Source organism: Helianthus annuus, chromosome 1 (genome assembly GCF_002127325.2).
Source record: "Helianthus annuus cultivar XRQ/B chromosome 1, HanXRQr2.0-SUNRISE, whole genome shotgun sequence".
Taxonomy (NCBI): domain Eukaryota; kingdom Viridiplantae; phylum Streptophyta; class Magnoliopsida; order Asterales; family Asteraceae; genus Helianthus; species Helianthus annuus.
The window spans coordinates 14,381,025-14,398,044 of NC_035433.2; the positions used below are offsets into that span (position 1 = coordinate 14,381,025).

Below are 17,020 nucleotides of genomic sequence, written 5' to 3' on the forward strand. Positions count from 1 at the left end.
TTAATACAAAATTCAGCATTTAAGCTAACTAGTAAAGTGCAAAAACATGGGAAAATAATACTAGACACTTTCCAAAGTGTCGGGAATTCATTGTGTCACTAAAAATAATATTCAAGACACTTTAAATGCTTACTAAGCACTTTAACGGATCAGTATCCAACCGAACAACCGGACTTTACCCGGAACATAAAAATATTGACAATAACATTGTTTTTCCTTTTCTGAGCTAGTTAGGGTCCCCGAATACCCTAACACCTGCTATAATACATAACACACTAGTAATTAGTTTAAACTCCTAACTAAACTAAATATCACCTAACTATCTAGTTCAAACCAAACCATAATACCCCCCCCCCCCCCCCAATTGATCCGATCGGTTCCCCTAGGGAACACACACCACACATTTTGTGAATATTTTATTTGGAATGTTTAATATCTTGGCTACACAATATATATTGGACAATTAAGTTAAATGGTCTATAAATAAGACCATAAGATCATTCATTCCTTCACACCAACACTTAAGAAAATTGCACTCTCTCTCCCTCTCATCACTCTCGGCCGAGAGCTCACACACACCCACCATCACTTCCAATTTTGATCTTGCTAAACCACATACAATCCAAGGTGCTAGAGTTCATACGAGGAGACCCGGTGCTTACGGAATCACAAGGACTCTCTACCTCGCTTTTATCCACCTAGTTTTCGCCTTGATTCTTCCCTAGCCTTGAGCTAGTTGTAAGTGATTCTAAACACCCTCTTGATCTTGTTTAAGATGGTTAATAAGAAGTTTAACGAATAAAAATCAAGAACATACAAGATCAAAGCTAAAAGTCTTGTAAGAATGATAAACTTGATGGTTAAAGAGTAAATAATGGTGTAAAACTCATGAATCTTGTTTAGTTATGGTTATTTTATGTTGTTGGTTGCTAGTAGTGGAACGGATCGTCATCTAACCACGTTAGATCATGTTCATGGAACATGAACTAGCATTATGTTAAGTAGGAAAGTTACAAGATGACGAACCCTTTCATACATAAACATGAACTTGTGTAAAAATAGTTTTTCTTGTAAAATGGAGTTCTAAACTAGTAGATCTAAAGATCTACAAGTGGTATTTTCGAAGAACCAAGTGTAAGATGCAATCATATTTAAAAGTTGGATCTTTCTTGAAATAAAAGCATTTTTGTGAACAAATAAGTGTGTAAACACTTGTGTGACAAAAGGTTTTAACAAAGAAATATTTTCGTAATTTATGACTAAGAAGATGTAAAGTTACATTTTCTTTAAAGATAAGATTTCCAAGAAACCGATTTTATTTTCAAGAAATAGAAAGATCTACTAAAAATATTGGGAAGTTACTACAAACTTTTACACAACTTACAAGTTCATGTGTTTGCAATTTATGCATATTTTTGACTTGTTTGATGTCTTAATATTGAATATTGATGATTGAAAATTGATTGATTGAGTTGTTAAAAGAAAATGATACGCTTGTAAGCGTGGCCACCTCCAGTTACAGAGGAAACTCTGGCGAAATTTTTCCAGAAATATAACACTTGGAAAATATTTTACAACAAGTGTTATGAATATATTTTTAACTTATTTTTCCAAATAAAAATGTGGCGAATTTTTATTACAAAATAACCAAGTGTCGTAGGTGGATTTTCATAAATAAAACTTGTCAAAGAAATATTTAGAATATATATTTCATAGAAAAATTGTCACACCCCCAAATTCCACCTGCGGAGTACCATCCGCTTGAGGGCGTGACTGACCAGGATCCAACCACCAATTATACTGAGCATTGATTAATAGTAGAAATATTTGCTATCCAAAGTAGTTAGCAACATCGTAGTTTAAGTTCGATAATTAGTTTAAACAAAACAGCGGAAGCATAACCAAATAGTTTTAAAGACAGTTTATAGTTCAAGATAATTAAAACCCAACACACGGGTTTTGACGACCACTACACGTTCCCAAGCAGCAAGCTCCTCAGTCACTGGTTACCTGCAAAGCATGCAGTAAGGTGTCAACAATAATGTTGAGCGAGTTCACTAGTTGTCCAGTTTTTAATTACCAAAAACTTGTTTCACCAGTTAATTTATCCGTTTATACATGCCATGGGGAGCTACCCCAAAAGTTAGCGACTAAACTGTTTTTCCAATACCGAACACTAGGTAACCGTTTGCGTTTCTGCAGGATGCCCCGATGTCAATGTTCTATCATCATTGACGGATGCCTGAGTACATTAGTTCACGACCGATCCCATACCATGGCACGGTGTGAGGTTGGTAAGACCTAAATAGCGCTATCAACTAATAACCCGTTCGCCTGGCCCCGGCGACTAATCGGTATTATGTAGTAGGGACTTGAGTGATAGAGTTTCGTTTAGTGCCGTTTGTTGCAATCCGTATAAACAGTAATTAACTAAAGGTTCCCAATAACGAGGGAAGAAAAGTAAGTTGTATCCCTCATAAGGGGATAGTGTTGTTTTTAGTTCCGTTTCCCAAACCACCGGGAAAGCATGCTTTAGGTTGTGAACTCACCTTGGGTTGCTCGGTAGATAATTACCCGGGTCAATCACGTTGGTCACCACGTCCTAGCATGGTTACCAAATATGGGTCAAGTTGGGGTACAAGTAATCACGTATAGCAAACACGTATAGACACACTTAGCATGCATACATTCAAACAGTTGGGTTATTGGGCCTGCCCTAACATTTTCACAAACAAATAGTAACAGAAACACATGCCGCCCAGTCAACAGATAGCCCAACAAGTCGTGGCCCAATAACACGTAGGCAGCCCAGTCGAGACAAGGGTGGTCTCGACTCGAGATTACACGGTCTCGAGTCGCAACCGGGAGATCTCGAAGAATCACGTTTTGGTCTCGAGTGTGCTGTTTGCGAGTCGCAATCTCAGGAGTCTCGAGCCCAGTCTCGAGTCGAGATCATGTCGTTTCGAGTCGAGACTTAGTCGGTCTCGAGTCCCTGAAGCCCGTCTCGGTTCATCATGCTTTGGTCTCGAGTCGCAACCAAGGGTTCCGACTCGCAACCATGATTACGTGCACAGAAATCTTCTAGAACCTGTCACATGTACTATCCAATAGAAATGCATTTTCATGATATTGTGTACTATCCAACCACAATGCAAAAACATGTTTTCTTGTCTGATTTCCAAACAAAACGGATCAAACATGGTAATTTGAAATATTCATATCATATTCAACATGTTCTTCAAGTATTCATGCCATATTCAAATAGTTCATCATATTAGGGTTTTCATCATAGTTAACAAAACATTTTTGAAGGCAATCCATACTAGTATATGATATCTAATCGGTGTATCATTTATGCATAATCTGATCAGGTTATGCACGTGCAACTTATGTTTAAAAAGGAGAAAATAGTGATTTTCTGCTCAATTATTTATGCAGCAAATTATTATATCTCTCGGAGGGAATTATGGAATCATCTCTCGTTGCACAAAAATCTCGTTCATGATAACCCTTGGGTCATGTTAGGTGATTTTAACTCTGCCTTGAATCTTGAAGATAAATCTATGGGGTCTTCATCGGTTTCTTTAAGCATGAGGGAATTTCAAGCTTGTGTGGATGATATTCAGATGATGGATGTTAAGCGGTCCGGGGTGCATTTTACGTGGAGTCAGAAACCCAAGAAGGGGATCGGGTTAATGAAGAAGATAGATAGAGTGATGGGCAATATTCATTTTATATCCCAGTTTCCGAATGCGGTTGCCATTTTCCAATCGGCTAGCCTTTCCGATCACTCTCCATGTGTTCTTAAGATTTCAGATTCTGAGAAAGTAAAGTCTCGGCCTTTTAAGTTCGCTAATTTTTTAATGCATAAGCCAGATTTTTTACCGATTGTGAAGCGGGTTTGGGGTACGACTATTAATGGTGTTTATCAGTTTTCGGTGGTTAAGAAACTCCGGCTTCTGAAGTCTCCTCTTCGTGTCTTACTGTTTCAGCAAGGTAATCTCCATAAAAAAGTTCAAGTTTTACGTGAGAAGTTGGATAGTGTTCAGCGTGATATTGATCGTGACCCGTCGAATGATACATTACGGAAAGAGGAAGCCATTGTCCGTAATGATTTTCAGGTTGCTTTGCTTGATGAAGAACGTTTTTTGAAACAGAAATCCAAGGTAGAGTGGCTAGCGGCAGGTGACATGAATACGGCTTTCTTCCATTCGTCTCTCAAAAATAGAGTCCATTATAGCCGTATTGATGTTATTCGGGATGCTAATGGGAATCTGCATGAAAATGCTATGGTTCAGAAAGCGTTTGTTGAACATTACGAGAAGTTTCTGGGTTCCGCGGGTGTTACGTCTCTCAACCCGTCTCCTGAGTTGTTTACCAAAACGATTGAGGGGGATATAGCTCTTCATATGGTTCGGCCGGTCACAGCGGAAGGAAGGCGATTTTTTCTATGGGGTCGGATAAAGCCCCGGGGCCAGATGGGTTCACAGCAGGTTTTTTTAAAGGGGCCTGGCCGATTATCGGTACTGAAGTGTCCAATGCGGTTATTGATTTTTTTGCCACAGGTAAGCTTCTTCGGGAATTAAACCACACCCTCATTGTTCTTATTCCTAAAATTCCCTCTCCATCAGTTGTTACGGATTATAGACCGATTGCCTGTTGCAATGTGTTATACAAATGTATTAGCAAAATCATTGCTGAAAGAATAAAAGTGGCGCTAAACGATATAGTCAGTGGAAACCAATCGGCCTTTGTTCCGGGGAGGAAAATATCCGATAATATCTTGTTAACTCAAGAGTTGATGCACAATTATCATAGAAATATCGGGCCCCCTAAATGTGCGTTTAAAGTTGATATTCAGAAGGCTTATGACACTGTTGATTGGCGTTTCTTAAAAAGAATTCTGGTTGGTTTCGGCTTTCATCCTACCATGGTTCACTGGATTATGGTATGTGTCTCTACTACCACGTTTTCAGTGTGCATTAACGGGGATGTGCATGGTTTTTTCAAGGGTAATCGGGGGCTTAGGCAAGGAGATCCTATTTCGCCGTACTTGTTTACTCTAGTTATGGAGGTTCTAACGGCTATCTTACAGCACACGGTTCGGATTGACTCTTCCTTTAAATTTCATAATAAATGTGAAAGACAACAGATTATTAATCTCTGTTTTGCGGATGACCTCTTTATTTTCTCTCGGGGTGAGATTGCTTCAGCAAGATGCATCATGAACTCGCTTAATTCGTTTACGAAGATGTCAGGTTTGCTCCCTAGTGTTAACAAAAGCACAGTCTTCTTCTCCAATGTGCCTTCGTTTGTTAAAACGGCTATTTTGAACATTTTGCCTTTTGCGGAGGGTTCTTTGCCAGTTAGATATTTGGGTGTGCCTCTCATATCTTCTCGGTTACTCTATAAAGATTGTGATGTGTTGGTGGAGAAGTTTGAAAAGCGTATTATGCACTGGCAAAATAAATTACTATCTTTTGCGGGCAGGTTGCAACTCATAATTTCAGTCTTGTCCTCTTTGCATGTGTACTGGTCTTCTGTGTTTATTCTGCCATCTCGGGTAATCCTTAAGTTGGAAGCGCTGTTGAGGAATTTTTTATGGTCCCAAGATAGTGCCTTTCAGAAGGGTCGGGCTAAAGTTTCTTGGAATTCGGTGTGTGTTCCTAAATATGAAGGTGGTTTAGGTATCCGTCGCATTGGTGATGTTAATAAAGCTCTTATGTCTTCTCATATCTGGAGTATTCTTTCTAAGCGCAACTCATTATGGGTAGAGTGGATTCATTCGTACAGGTTGAAGGGCAGAAGTTTTTGGTCTTGTACTGTTCCCTCTAGTTGTTGCTGGTCGTGGAGGAAAATTCTTGAAACCAGGCAGGATGTGAGGAATTTTGTTTGGTCCGAGGTGGGTAACGGCGCAAAGACTTCAGCTTGGTTTGATTCGTGGAGTCATCTAGGGCCGTTGAATCAGATTATTTCTCCTAGAGCTATTGCTAATGCAGGTTTCAATATGGAGTCTAAATTTTCTGATATTTATTCTAATGGTTCTTGGAGATGGCCGGTTGCGTGGAGAGACACTTTTCCTGTTCTTATCCAACTTGATCAGCTGATATTTGATTCGAACAAGGAAGATAAACTTTTGTGGCGTTCAGGTGATCAATTTCGTGACTTCTCTTCGGCTGGGGTTTGGGAGTCTATCAGGCACCGTCATTTGGATGTTCAGTGGTGCCCTATTGTTTGGTTCTCGCAGTGCATTCCGCGACATGCGTTTTTAATGTGGTTAATCATGAGGCGAAAGCTGCTTACCCAGGATAAGATTCTGAAGTGGGATTTTTCGCGGCGTAAGAATATGAATATGATGTGTTGCCTGCTATGTTATGCTGATCATGATTCTCATAATCATTTGTTCTTTGAATGCAATTTCTCCTCTCGAGTTTGGCAGGGGGTTAGACATAAAGTGGGAATGGATTCAGTCAATGCGAAGTGGGTGGATATTGTTGATTGGCTTCTAGTGCGGTCCAAGTCCAAATCTGTAGACAACTATGTTGCTAGATTACTAGTTGCGGCCAGTGCTTACTTCATATGGCAGGAGAGGAATGCGAGAATGTTCAAGAACCAATTGAGACCTCCTGAAACTATAAGTGCTCTCATTATCCAACAGGTTCGGTACAAACTTATGGGTGCGAAGCTTAAAGATTGTGCGAATGTGAGAAGGCTGCTAGGCAAATGGGAGATTGTTACCTCTGAGCTCGCAAATGGTGATGGTTGATTGAGTTGTTTAGTCTATTTTGTTTCTAGAAGTGTGTCTAGTTGGATTGCAGTTTGTTGGTAGTTTTCTTGTATTTTCGTGTTTACTTTCATGGGGCATGTCCTGTGATTGAACTAGTGTAGGATTTCTACACTACTTGTTTTATTTGGTTGTGAATATATAGAATCACCGGGGTAACCCTTTACCCAAAAAAAAAAAAACAACTAGCATACAATCCTTGGTTCCAAGCACACCCACACTTACACATTGTTGAACATCATAACAATCTTGCATATTATCCATACACTTATGCATCTTCATATTACCTAGCACACTTCTATTCATCAACCTAAATCTTACAAGGCACATTATTCAAGTTGTTCATCATCATGGCAAGGAATTTCCAAAGCATCATGGTTTACATCTCATGTTTACACATTTATAACCGATCAATCACTCATCAAGCAACATGCTTATATAACCATCTTACATAAACAGCAACTATCAAATATACAACCAAGGGAGATACTAACCGGCTAGACTCAAGATGAGAGAATATGATGAGTAAGCTTCCGAGAGAGAATATTGAGCTAGAATTCCGAGAGCCTTGATGTTACGGTTGGATCCGAGAGAGGGAAGAGGGTGATGTTGGAGGGTGATGTTGTTAGGGTTTTAGAAAGAGTGTAGTGAGGGTGAAATGAGGGAGAGTGTAAAGGAGAGTGTGTGGGGGGTTTTGGGTTTTTATACCCGTTTCAAGGCCGGTACACCCCTAGTGGGTTTGGTTCCGAGTGGTATGGCCCAACCGGCCCAAATGTTCATTGTTCACTCGAGACCGGGAGTGGTCTCGAGTCGGATCCTTGGGGTCTCGGCTCACTTGTAACACACACATATATATATAACATACATACATACAACACGTAATAACAGATAATTCATAGTTTTCATTTAATAATATACGTACACGCAATGATACATCAAGAAAGTTGCCCGGGAAAACCCGAAGTGTCACAAAAATGCTTAGTGCGATTTTATGATTATTTTGTGAACTACATAAATATTATTTTTAGAGTAAAAATAATATTACTAGAATACACTGAACAGTAACGACTCCAAAATAATACTAACACCCTCACAATAAATATTTAAGTTACACCAGTATTATTATTACCACACGAACCATAAAATGTAACTTAGGTATTTTCAGGAAATACTCTTAAATGTGTATTTTGATAAAAGTATTATTTTGGAAAATTGTATGGAATAAAATATAATATTTTTGGGAAAAATATTTATATTTTGGAAGTAGAATATTTTAGACAAATAAAATAAAATATATTTTATTAAGTGAGACTTAATAATATATTCTTGGAATTATACAAACCCACATGTATTAAAGCCCCCATCCTTGGGAAGGAATATAATTAATACATAATTACGAAGTGTAAATACGAAATAGTTGTATAACTATTTCCCAAAAACGTTAAACCTTAAGCCAAGGCACGGCAGTCCGTCTAATAGAAGTTAGTACGTGTAGGTCGTCACGCAGCAGGTTGACTGGGAGATTACTATTTCGAGACGCACTTCTGTGAGTTCATGTCCCCCCTTTTTTCTTAACTGTTTTTAGTTTTTATACTTCGTGGGTGAAATACATGTTACTATGATTACGAATACTTTTTACATGGTATGGTTAGCGTAAGGAGGGTTACACCTTAGATCATGTGAGTGGGTAGGCGGGAAGTGGAGGCCATTAATCCTCATTGTAGGACCGAGGGTCTTTAGCGGTAGATCTATCTGGGTGTAGCGAGCCCAGCCCCAGGCCCAACAGTACGGACCTCGGGGTGACTTGGTACCCGACGCAAAAAATCTGCTAGGTTTGAGTCTTCCTACTGCACTTCACACATATCAATGGCCTTGCAAACCATTGGTGATCTCTTTATTTCCTTATTTGCTACATACCAGGGATTTTCATATTACAAAGGTTTTACATACTCACTTAGACATGAACTCGCTCAACATTTTTGTTGATTTTCCCAACTTACATGTATTTCAGGGAATTAAGGATCTGGCACGGTATGCTACGTTTTCACGCTGCGTAAGAGTTATGGGGTCTTCCAAGTTTAGGGGTTGTGGCTTTTACCTGGACGAGTCACAAGTCTTAAACTGTGCCTATTTCATGTTTGTGGTTGTGTTTTATGAACGATGTTTTTATTTTGTTATGTTGTAATCACATGTGTCGACGTTTTAAACAATGTTGTGGTACTTTTATTTTAAAACATGAATCTATGGATGATCATCATGATTTTACTTTCATATAGCTTTGTTGTGATTACGCTATGGTATTAAGAAGTCACACCACATTAACCCATGCTTCCGCAAAGCCAGGGTGTGACAAAAACATTTATTAAAATGTAAAACAGTAAAAAGTGGGGGTTATGAACTCACCTTGACATTCCTATGCAAAGCTAGCTTAGAGTGTGATGTCGTTGTGTCATTCCAAGAACGTGAAGTAGCTAGCGTGCAACTATGACATTCCTACGAAGGAATACTTATAAGTTTCTAGTATGAGGACGTAGTTAAACTACGTGTCCGAGCTCTACCGAGTCGTAAATAAAACGACTCTACGAAGGTGTTATTAGTGTGACTTAGAATAACCATTCTATGGTTATTTGATCCCGTTTATAATTGGGATAAAACTAAGTTTCAAGATCGACTTAGTTTTCGAGTGATTTAAAAAAATATATATTTATATATTTAAATATACTTACGTCGTCGTGTTAGTTGTCGCGAGATGGAAGTATATATATATATATATATATATATATATATATATATATATATATATATATATATATATATATATATATATATATATACACACACAAGCTCGTTGTTATCGAATCGAATCGGTTATTAGTACCGTTTGTTATCATCTTACGACAATGCGTCGTACTTCGGGTAAACGTTCAAAATAAATATAAATAATTACATTTATTTTATAAAAGTATACGAATCACGACGTTTGAAACAACCCAAAATATATACATCTATATATATATTTATCATATCTTATGAAGACATAACATAGTATATATGTTCAGATTCTATTTATATATTGTTTCAAAAGCATGCATGAGTATATGTAGTACTTATATAAACTTTATCAAAGTTTATTATGAAATAAATTGTAATTTAGGTCTTAAAACCATGAAGGTGCAAATATATAATGTAAGACCATGAGTATACAAATATATATACAGAACTATTTTGTGAAATAAATTATTGTCGCAAACCTTTGAAAATAAGGAGGAAATACAGTACAAGCATCCGAGTTTTGTTAACTTATAACGTCGTCAAAATAAGTATGTCTTTATATGTATTTTATATGAAAGATTCGGATTTTTACGAAATTCGGGCAGAGTTTCCACTGTTTTTGGAATAACCCGACAACTCAAGTTGTCGTCATTTGTCAAAACTCAACAATTGTCAACTAACAATATATAGGTAATTTCCGTCAAGCGCCAAAACGTAAATAATAACTAATGTATAAACGTTATTTAATCGGATCGAGCTCGGTCGCGTAACAATATAAGATCTATAACTATATAATTTGAGGTTTCGCGTCGATTAAATTTTACCGAATCTTTGTGCCGTTTCGTCAAACCGCGTTGACTGACTTTGACCTAGTGTTGACTGTGGTTGACCCGAGTTGACCAGTTTGACTGTTTGACCACGTTTGACTGGTTTGACCGACTGAGTTGTGTTGAACCGGGTCGAACCATACTGAGTTGGCTCGGTTTGACCGACTCAACCCAAGTTAAACCAAACCAACTCTAGCTTTCATTAACTGAACTTGCATCTTGACCCGAACCGAGTTGAACCGTGGTCGCCTGAATCTGACCCGGAGCCGAAACCTGAACGAACCCGAGAACTATATAACAACCATCACCATCACGTTACCAACACTTGCTGCCCCTAATCCTTGTACACGCGAACCTGATCCAAAAACCGAAACATTTTTACTCGGGGTAAGAAAGGAAAAGAATAACTAAATAAGATTCGAGAGAGCTCACCGGAATCCGCTGCCGTAAAACCCACCGCCGCCGGCAACAGTCGCCGGAAAAACAAGTAGCCGGCTGTGGAACCAAGCACCGCCATCAGCCATCATCATTCTCATCGTCATCGGGTCATCATCAGAATAGAAATATAAGAAATCCATGTCGATTAACACTTGAAATCTAAAAAAAATAATCTCAAAAGAATCGAGAGAGGCGGGATGGCTTTACCGGAACCTGTCGTTGTGCTGCCGCCGTTAGACTCCTCCGCCGCCGCCGCCTCGCCGCCGTGAGCGTCGGTCTCCTCTCTGCCATCTCGGGTCTCTCTCTCTCCTCGCCGCCACCCCCCTTCTTTTCTCGGTTCCGTCGTCGCACCACCACCAGACGGTGGTGGTGGTGGTGGTCTGCCGATCTTCAGCGTGTAACAGGGAGGGGTTTACGGGGTGAGTTATAAAGAAGTGGGGGCTGGGGTATTTGCAGGTAAGGAAAATCGAGAGGGAGAAAACACTCGAGTGTTTGAGAAGATAGAATTTTTCATGTGTGTGTATTGTCTGTGTTTGAGTTTGTGGTAGGCAAGAGAAATGGATAAGGTTTCTTGGAAGGGAATTGGGTATGAACGGCTGGACAAATGAAGCTATAGGGTTCACTATCCCTTATATAGCTAGGTCAAATTAGTGGGCTTTGGGCTTGGGCCCAAGGCCCACAAGCCCAATCCCCGTATTTAAGTGGCCCGAATTTTCCTACGAGACCCGTTATCAAAACTCGATGTCTCCTTAACATCAAATGATAAAATTCTATTATTAAAATATGTAAAACGTGATCAGTAGTCGTTGTTTGTGCGCTCGATCGTCGATTACAGTGATATTCGCGTAAAGTCACGTTATTTGTCGTTCTAACTGTTTTTCGGTCCGTTTTCGACTACGGATAATAAATTTCGAAAACGAGGTTAAATATATCAAAATATCTCGGCTTTAAAATTAATACGCGCATCTGATGCTTCCGTTTCGTTTCCGGTGTGTTCTCGTAGTCGCGTTTTCGTTCACATTTGCGCTTTGTGCCGTTTCGAAGGCATAATGTTTTCACAAAACCACATGCATAAGTATAAGTTATATGTATAAACTTCGTATTTTTCGGCGTGGTCAGTATTTTGTACGGCGTCAGTTCGTTATCATTTATCATTACGCAGTTTCTCCGCAGATCATCATTCGCGTACTGTAAAGTCGAGTAGGCGTTCCTAGGCATTCCAATACGCTATTTAAGTTAATTTGTGCTTTAAACACTAATTATTATCGCCTTGAACGTTTGTTAATCTCGTAATTAGAAGCTGTTAATTACCGGTCGTCACATTCTCCCCCTGTTACAGAAATTTCGTCCTCGAAATTTGTACTACGTTATCTCCTCCACGTTGTGTCATTTCGCAGGTAAGTCCGGAAAAAAACCACAGTGAATGACCACGTAATCGAATCAATTCTTACGCGAATTATGTTAATTCAAGGTCATTTTGCATCAATAGGAACCTAACGGTTTAACTGATTTTGTTCCAGAAATCGATGTCAAGTGAACGAAGCGTAGTGATACTGTAACCAATGTGACCAAGTATATAGGGTTCAACAAAAGAGGAATTTCAACCAACAGAATTCCAGATGAACGTTCACAATATACAAATCAATTTTTGAAACAATAGAATTTACTACCAACGGAAACTTGAGTTGGTTGTTGTATGATCGAAACTTGAATCAACAAGCTCAAATGGATAGTATCATGAAATGATGTGTCAACTATTGAACCAATAAATGAATAAGATGAAATCAACGGGTTGCCATTGTTGAGTTGCAAGGATACACCGAAATGAAATACAACCGAACCTGGTGTATCATCGTCTTAATACATAGTTGCATTAAGACTAGTTAAATGATATGTCAAACGAAAAGCATATATGGTTTCGCATGAGACGGCTGATCGTGATTAGCACAAGCTACAAGTTTATGCCGACGCCACAAGGTGTCATAGTGAATGAAACAATTCAATAATAGCGGTGATCGAACAAGTATCACCTGTGTTTTGAAATCAAGTGAGAGATTCAACGAAGTAAGTCTAATCTGTTTCAAACAGTTCGCATAGGATTTTCAATTAAAAACGAAACAAATAAACAATGTTTTCGAGCGAATATGAAAAGCAATAAATATCACAAAATGTTCGCTCGATGGTGAAAGAACTGCTAAGAGGTACACTGGAATATTTAACACGAACTTGTGTACCATTATCTTAACACACAATTGCATTAAGACTAATTTAATACAACCAAACGAACAAGCAGATTTAATATCAATAAACAAATAAATAATTAAATCCGTACATGAGGTGAACAACGAGATTAGCGCAAGCTTCAAACTTGTGAAAAACGCCACCACAAGGTGATCGTGATGAGAGAAACAATTCAATTAAGTCGAAGACCAAACAAGCATGTTATGGTTCAAAGCAAATGAAGTGCTTGTTGGGATTATTTCGAATATGATGGCCTCAATCCATCATATGGAATCTTGAATCGAATATATATTACGAGCAAGTTCAAACAATTCAACTTGGTTTAGTCACATTCCAACAATTAATGCATGTGTTGATAAAAGAATTTCGACATGGTTACAATGAACAAACCATGTAAGGTAATTCAAGAGTAATGAGTTTTAATGAGTTCGTTGACTCGATATCAAAGAGTCAACACTTTGCAACAATGCGGGTCATCTAGATCGCAATGCAAAGATCAAGTATAGCGAAACGATATTTGGGCTTTGATAAAACAACAATTTGGAGTGAAACCACATGCGCAACAAACAATGCATGCGTATCGGATGAATTTGTCAAGAAATGAATTGCATGTTCGCTATCATGAATTAAAATCCTCATGGTGCAATGACCGTTAGCGGGAGTAGAAATACAAAAATCTACTCACTATATGCAAAGGTCAGAATTTCAACAAAAGAAATTTAAGGACTTTACCTGGAATTTCATGTGATGGTCGGTTGTTCGGTGACATTACCATGGAATGTCGAACATAGCGTAATCGCCATTAATGAGGTAGGGGAATGCGAAGACATGTGACTTCTTTTGCAGCGCCAATAATTGAGAGTCTCCTTATACCAAGTACCGACTGTTGTGGAATCTTGTTCTAACGTACCTTAGCGAGATTCATGTTGTTTGCAGGATCACGTGGCAAAGTGCACATTTCGGTTGTTGTCCTCTCGCTGACGGGATTAGCATCGTTGTTGTCGTGTCCAATCGTGTTTTCCCCAAGGCCTTGCCTCGAAAGTCGTGTGATGTAATTCGACGTCCACTAACGTGTAGTTTAAGTTTCACGTATAATTGCGCAATAGCGTTTCGTTCCACGTAAAATGTGATGTGCTCCGACATTCGTTGACGTATAGTTTGGGTTTCATGTATTCCTGTGCACTAACGTTTCGTTCCACGTAGGTTACCTGTTCGGGTAATTAGAATAGTATAGGCAACATAGATAATGGTGTTTGCCCGAGTTAGTAGTCGCAGTTCCTACGTAATGACCTTTAATGGATTTTGACATAAATTCTCCAAAGGTTCTAGATGCATGTTATCAAAACTCTCAAGGTTTTGTTTACTGTATGAATCTGTTTCGTGAACCGTGTATCAACACAACAATTGTGTTTTTTAAAACCAAAATTGTGGACTCATTGTTTTTGGCAACGGTTGGAACCTATATTCGAGTCCTAGGCTTTCTGTATGTGTTAAAGTCTTGATATCTAAGTCCCCAGAGGATAGTGAGGTTAAAGCCTAGGTATCTCTACAGAAACCTAATTCGCTGAAACCTATAGCTCTGATACCAATCTGTCACACCCCGAAATATCAGAGCTGGCGTGACTGGACCGGTATCTTCATTGCACATCGGAATCAAATAAGCTAAGACTTCTAGAAAATGAACGCCGCTAAGTACTCGAATTCTCATGGGTTCTCCTATTCCAACCGTTCATAGTTTTGAAAATGCAACCTGAGAAAGAACATGCGAAAAAGTCAACATAAAGTTGAGCGAGTTCATAGTTTGTTTTGAAAAGATTTAAAATAAATCTTTTTGATGACCGGTTTAAAAGTTGTTGAGAAAAGATAGTAAAAAAAAAAATCAAAAACTCAATTCAACATAGTGCAGGCCAGAGAAGCTCTGGGCGAAAATGGCGACTAAGAACTCCTAGACGATTTCTTCAATCCTGATCTCTATTGATCTTCGTTAGTGTCTAAGAAGCAGATTCCTTCTCTGGTAAGGTATCATTAATTGTTTCGTAGGCGCTATTCAAGATTAGGGTTTCGTCAGGTTTGATATTATCAAGAAGGTCACGGTTTTTCTTTTCAGATTTGTTACCATCAGACAATAATCGTTCGTAGGCTGATAATCAGATTTGTTATCTGATTGGAGGCCGTCAATCTGCATTAGGGTTCTGACGGCAACGAGTCATCAACGAATAATCAGATTAGGGATTTGCGGCTGCTAACTCTTCCAATTAGGGTTTTGCAGCCGACTACTCATTGTCTCTAGGGTTTTTTCAGGCTGCTGTTTAGACGTCGGTTTGTTGCGGCTATATTCAGGTCTGGTGCGGCTGGTATAAACTTTACACATTGTTGAAGGTAAAGTTGATTGGTGTCGGCTGTTTTGTTCTTCAGAATCTGCTCGTATTCAGTTTAGGGTGTCCATGGTTGAAGGTATAACCGATGATATGTCTACTAAAGTTGATCATGCTCACAGTTCTGCTGCAAACCATCAGGCTACTCATGGAAAGCCGTCTTTGTCTTTTGATGAAATTGCTGCACGGTTCATTGAAGTAGATGGGAACACGTTCCGGCCTAAGCGTGGTGTAACGAGTCCAACACAAAGTGACTCTAAGGCTACAAACATCATCGATGAGCTCACCAAGGTAACAGTTCCGGTTCGGTTTGAAAATCGGGATGGTGGAAAGGCTGATAATTTTTGGGAGTACCCTAGCAGGTTTACGCCAAATTCAGACCTTGTTGGAGTTTTTTCTGCGGCTGATAAACAAAAACAAACAGGTTCTGGCTCTCCGGTACAGCTTTCATTTGCGAATATGGTGAAGGATACCAAAGAGAAAGCGAAGGTGAACTTTAGGGTACTGGAATCGAATGAAGCTGTTGATGGAGCTGATGTTGTCATTCCTCTATCTTCAGTTAAACAAGTCTCTGACAGGTATGCGAATACCTTGTATGGTTATTTTCTGGGTAAACGGCTGGCTTTTCCTGTTGTTGATTTCTTTGCAAAGAACAATTGGGCAAAGTATGGATTGTCAAGAATTATGATGAATGCTCATGGTTTCTTCTTTTTTAAGTTCACAACGAAAGAAGGGATGGATCAAATGTTAGAGGATGGGCCGTGGATGATTAGAAACGTTCCAATTATTTTGAAAGAATGGTCAGCCTCTATCAAGTTGGTAAAAGAGGATTTAAAAGCGATTCCAGTCTGGGTCAAGATGCATGATGTGCCGTTAGCGGCATTTACTGAGGATGGGCTCAGTTTACTTGCTTCTAAGATTGGGGTACCTATAATGTTAGATTCGTATACGGCTACAATGTGTGCGGAATCTTGGGGTAGAAGCAGCTATGCTAGAGCTCTTATTGAGGTCCAGGCAGGAGTTGAGTTAAAGAAGAGTGTTACGGTAGCAATTCCTTCCTTGGATGGTCTTAGTCACTCGAAGGTGGAGGTTAAAATTGAGTATGATTGGGAGCCGTTAAGATGTTCTTCTTGTTGTGTCTTCGGTCATGAGGATCACTCGTGTCCTCAGAAACCGCAGGAAAATTCGAATGGGGATACTGAGAAGAAGGATAAGGATGATTTTCAGGTGGTAGGAGCCAAAAAGAAGAAACCAAATAATCAAGGGCTTCATATGAAAAACCAGAAGCCAAAGGTAGTTTACAGGCCAGTTGTCAACCCTAAACCGAAAGCGTCATCAAAGAGTCCGGTTCAGAATCCGGTTTCAACGTCTAACCCGTTTGATGTTCTAAAGGACGATAATGGTAATCAGGGAGGTAATACTGTGGGTCGAGTGGAGAAGAATCGGTCAAGTGGCAGGGAGGAATCGGATGAGGAAGTGGTGGAGGAAATCTACAATGAAACGAGTAAATTTATGACTTCGGGTATTCATCTTTCCTCTTCCTCTTCGAAAGCAGGGGCAAGCACCTCTTCTTCCAAGTTATT

General features: G+C 39.2%; 1 long non-coding RNA gene across 1 annotated transcript; it reads right to left on the reverse strand.

Annotated features, from left to right (window-relative positions):
• Positions 1 to 10,225: 10,225 nt before the first annotated feature.
• Positions 10,226 to 11,421, reverse strand: LOC110934285. Its single transcript, XR_002588205.1, has 2 exons — positions 10,816 to 11,421; positions 10,226 to 10,738 (listed from the first exon to the last, which is right to left on the reverse strand). It is a non-coding gene; the product is annotated as an uncharacterized LOC110934285 (long non-coding RNA).
• Between the last annotated feature and the right edge of the window lie 5,599 nt (positions 11,422 to 17,020).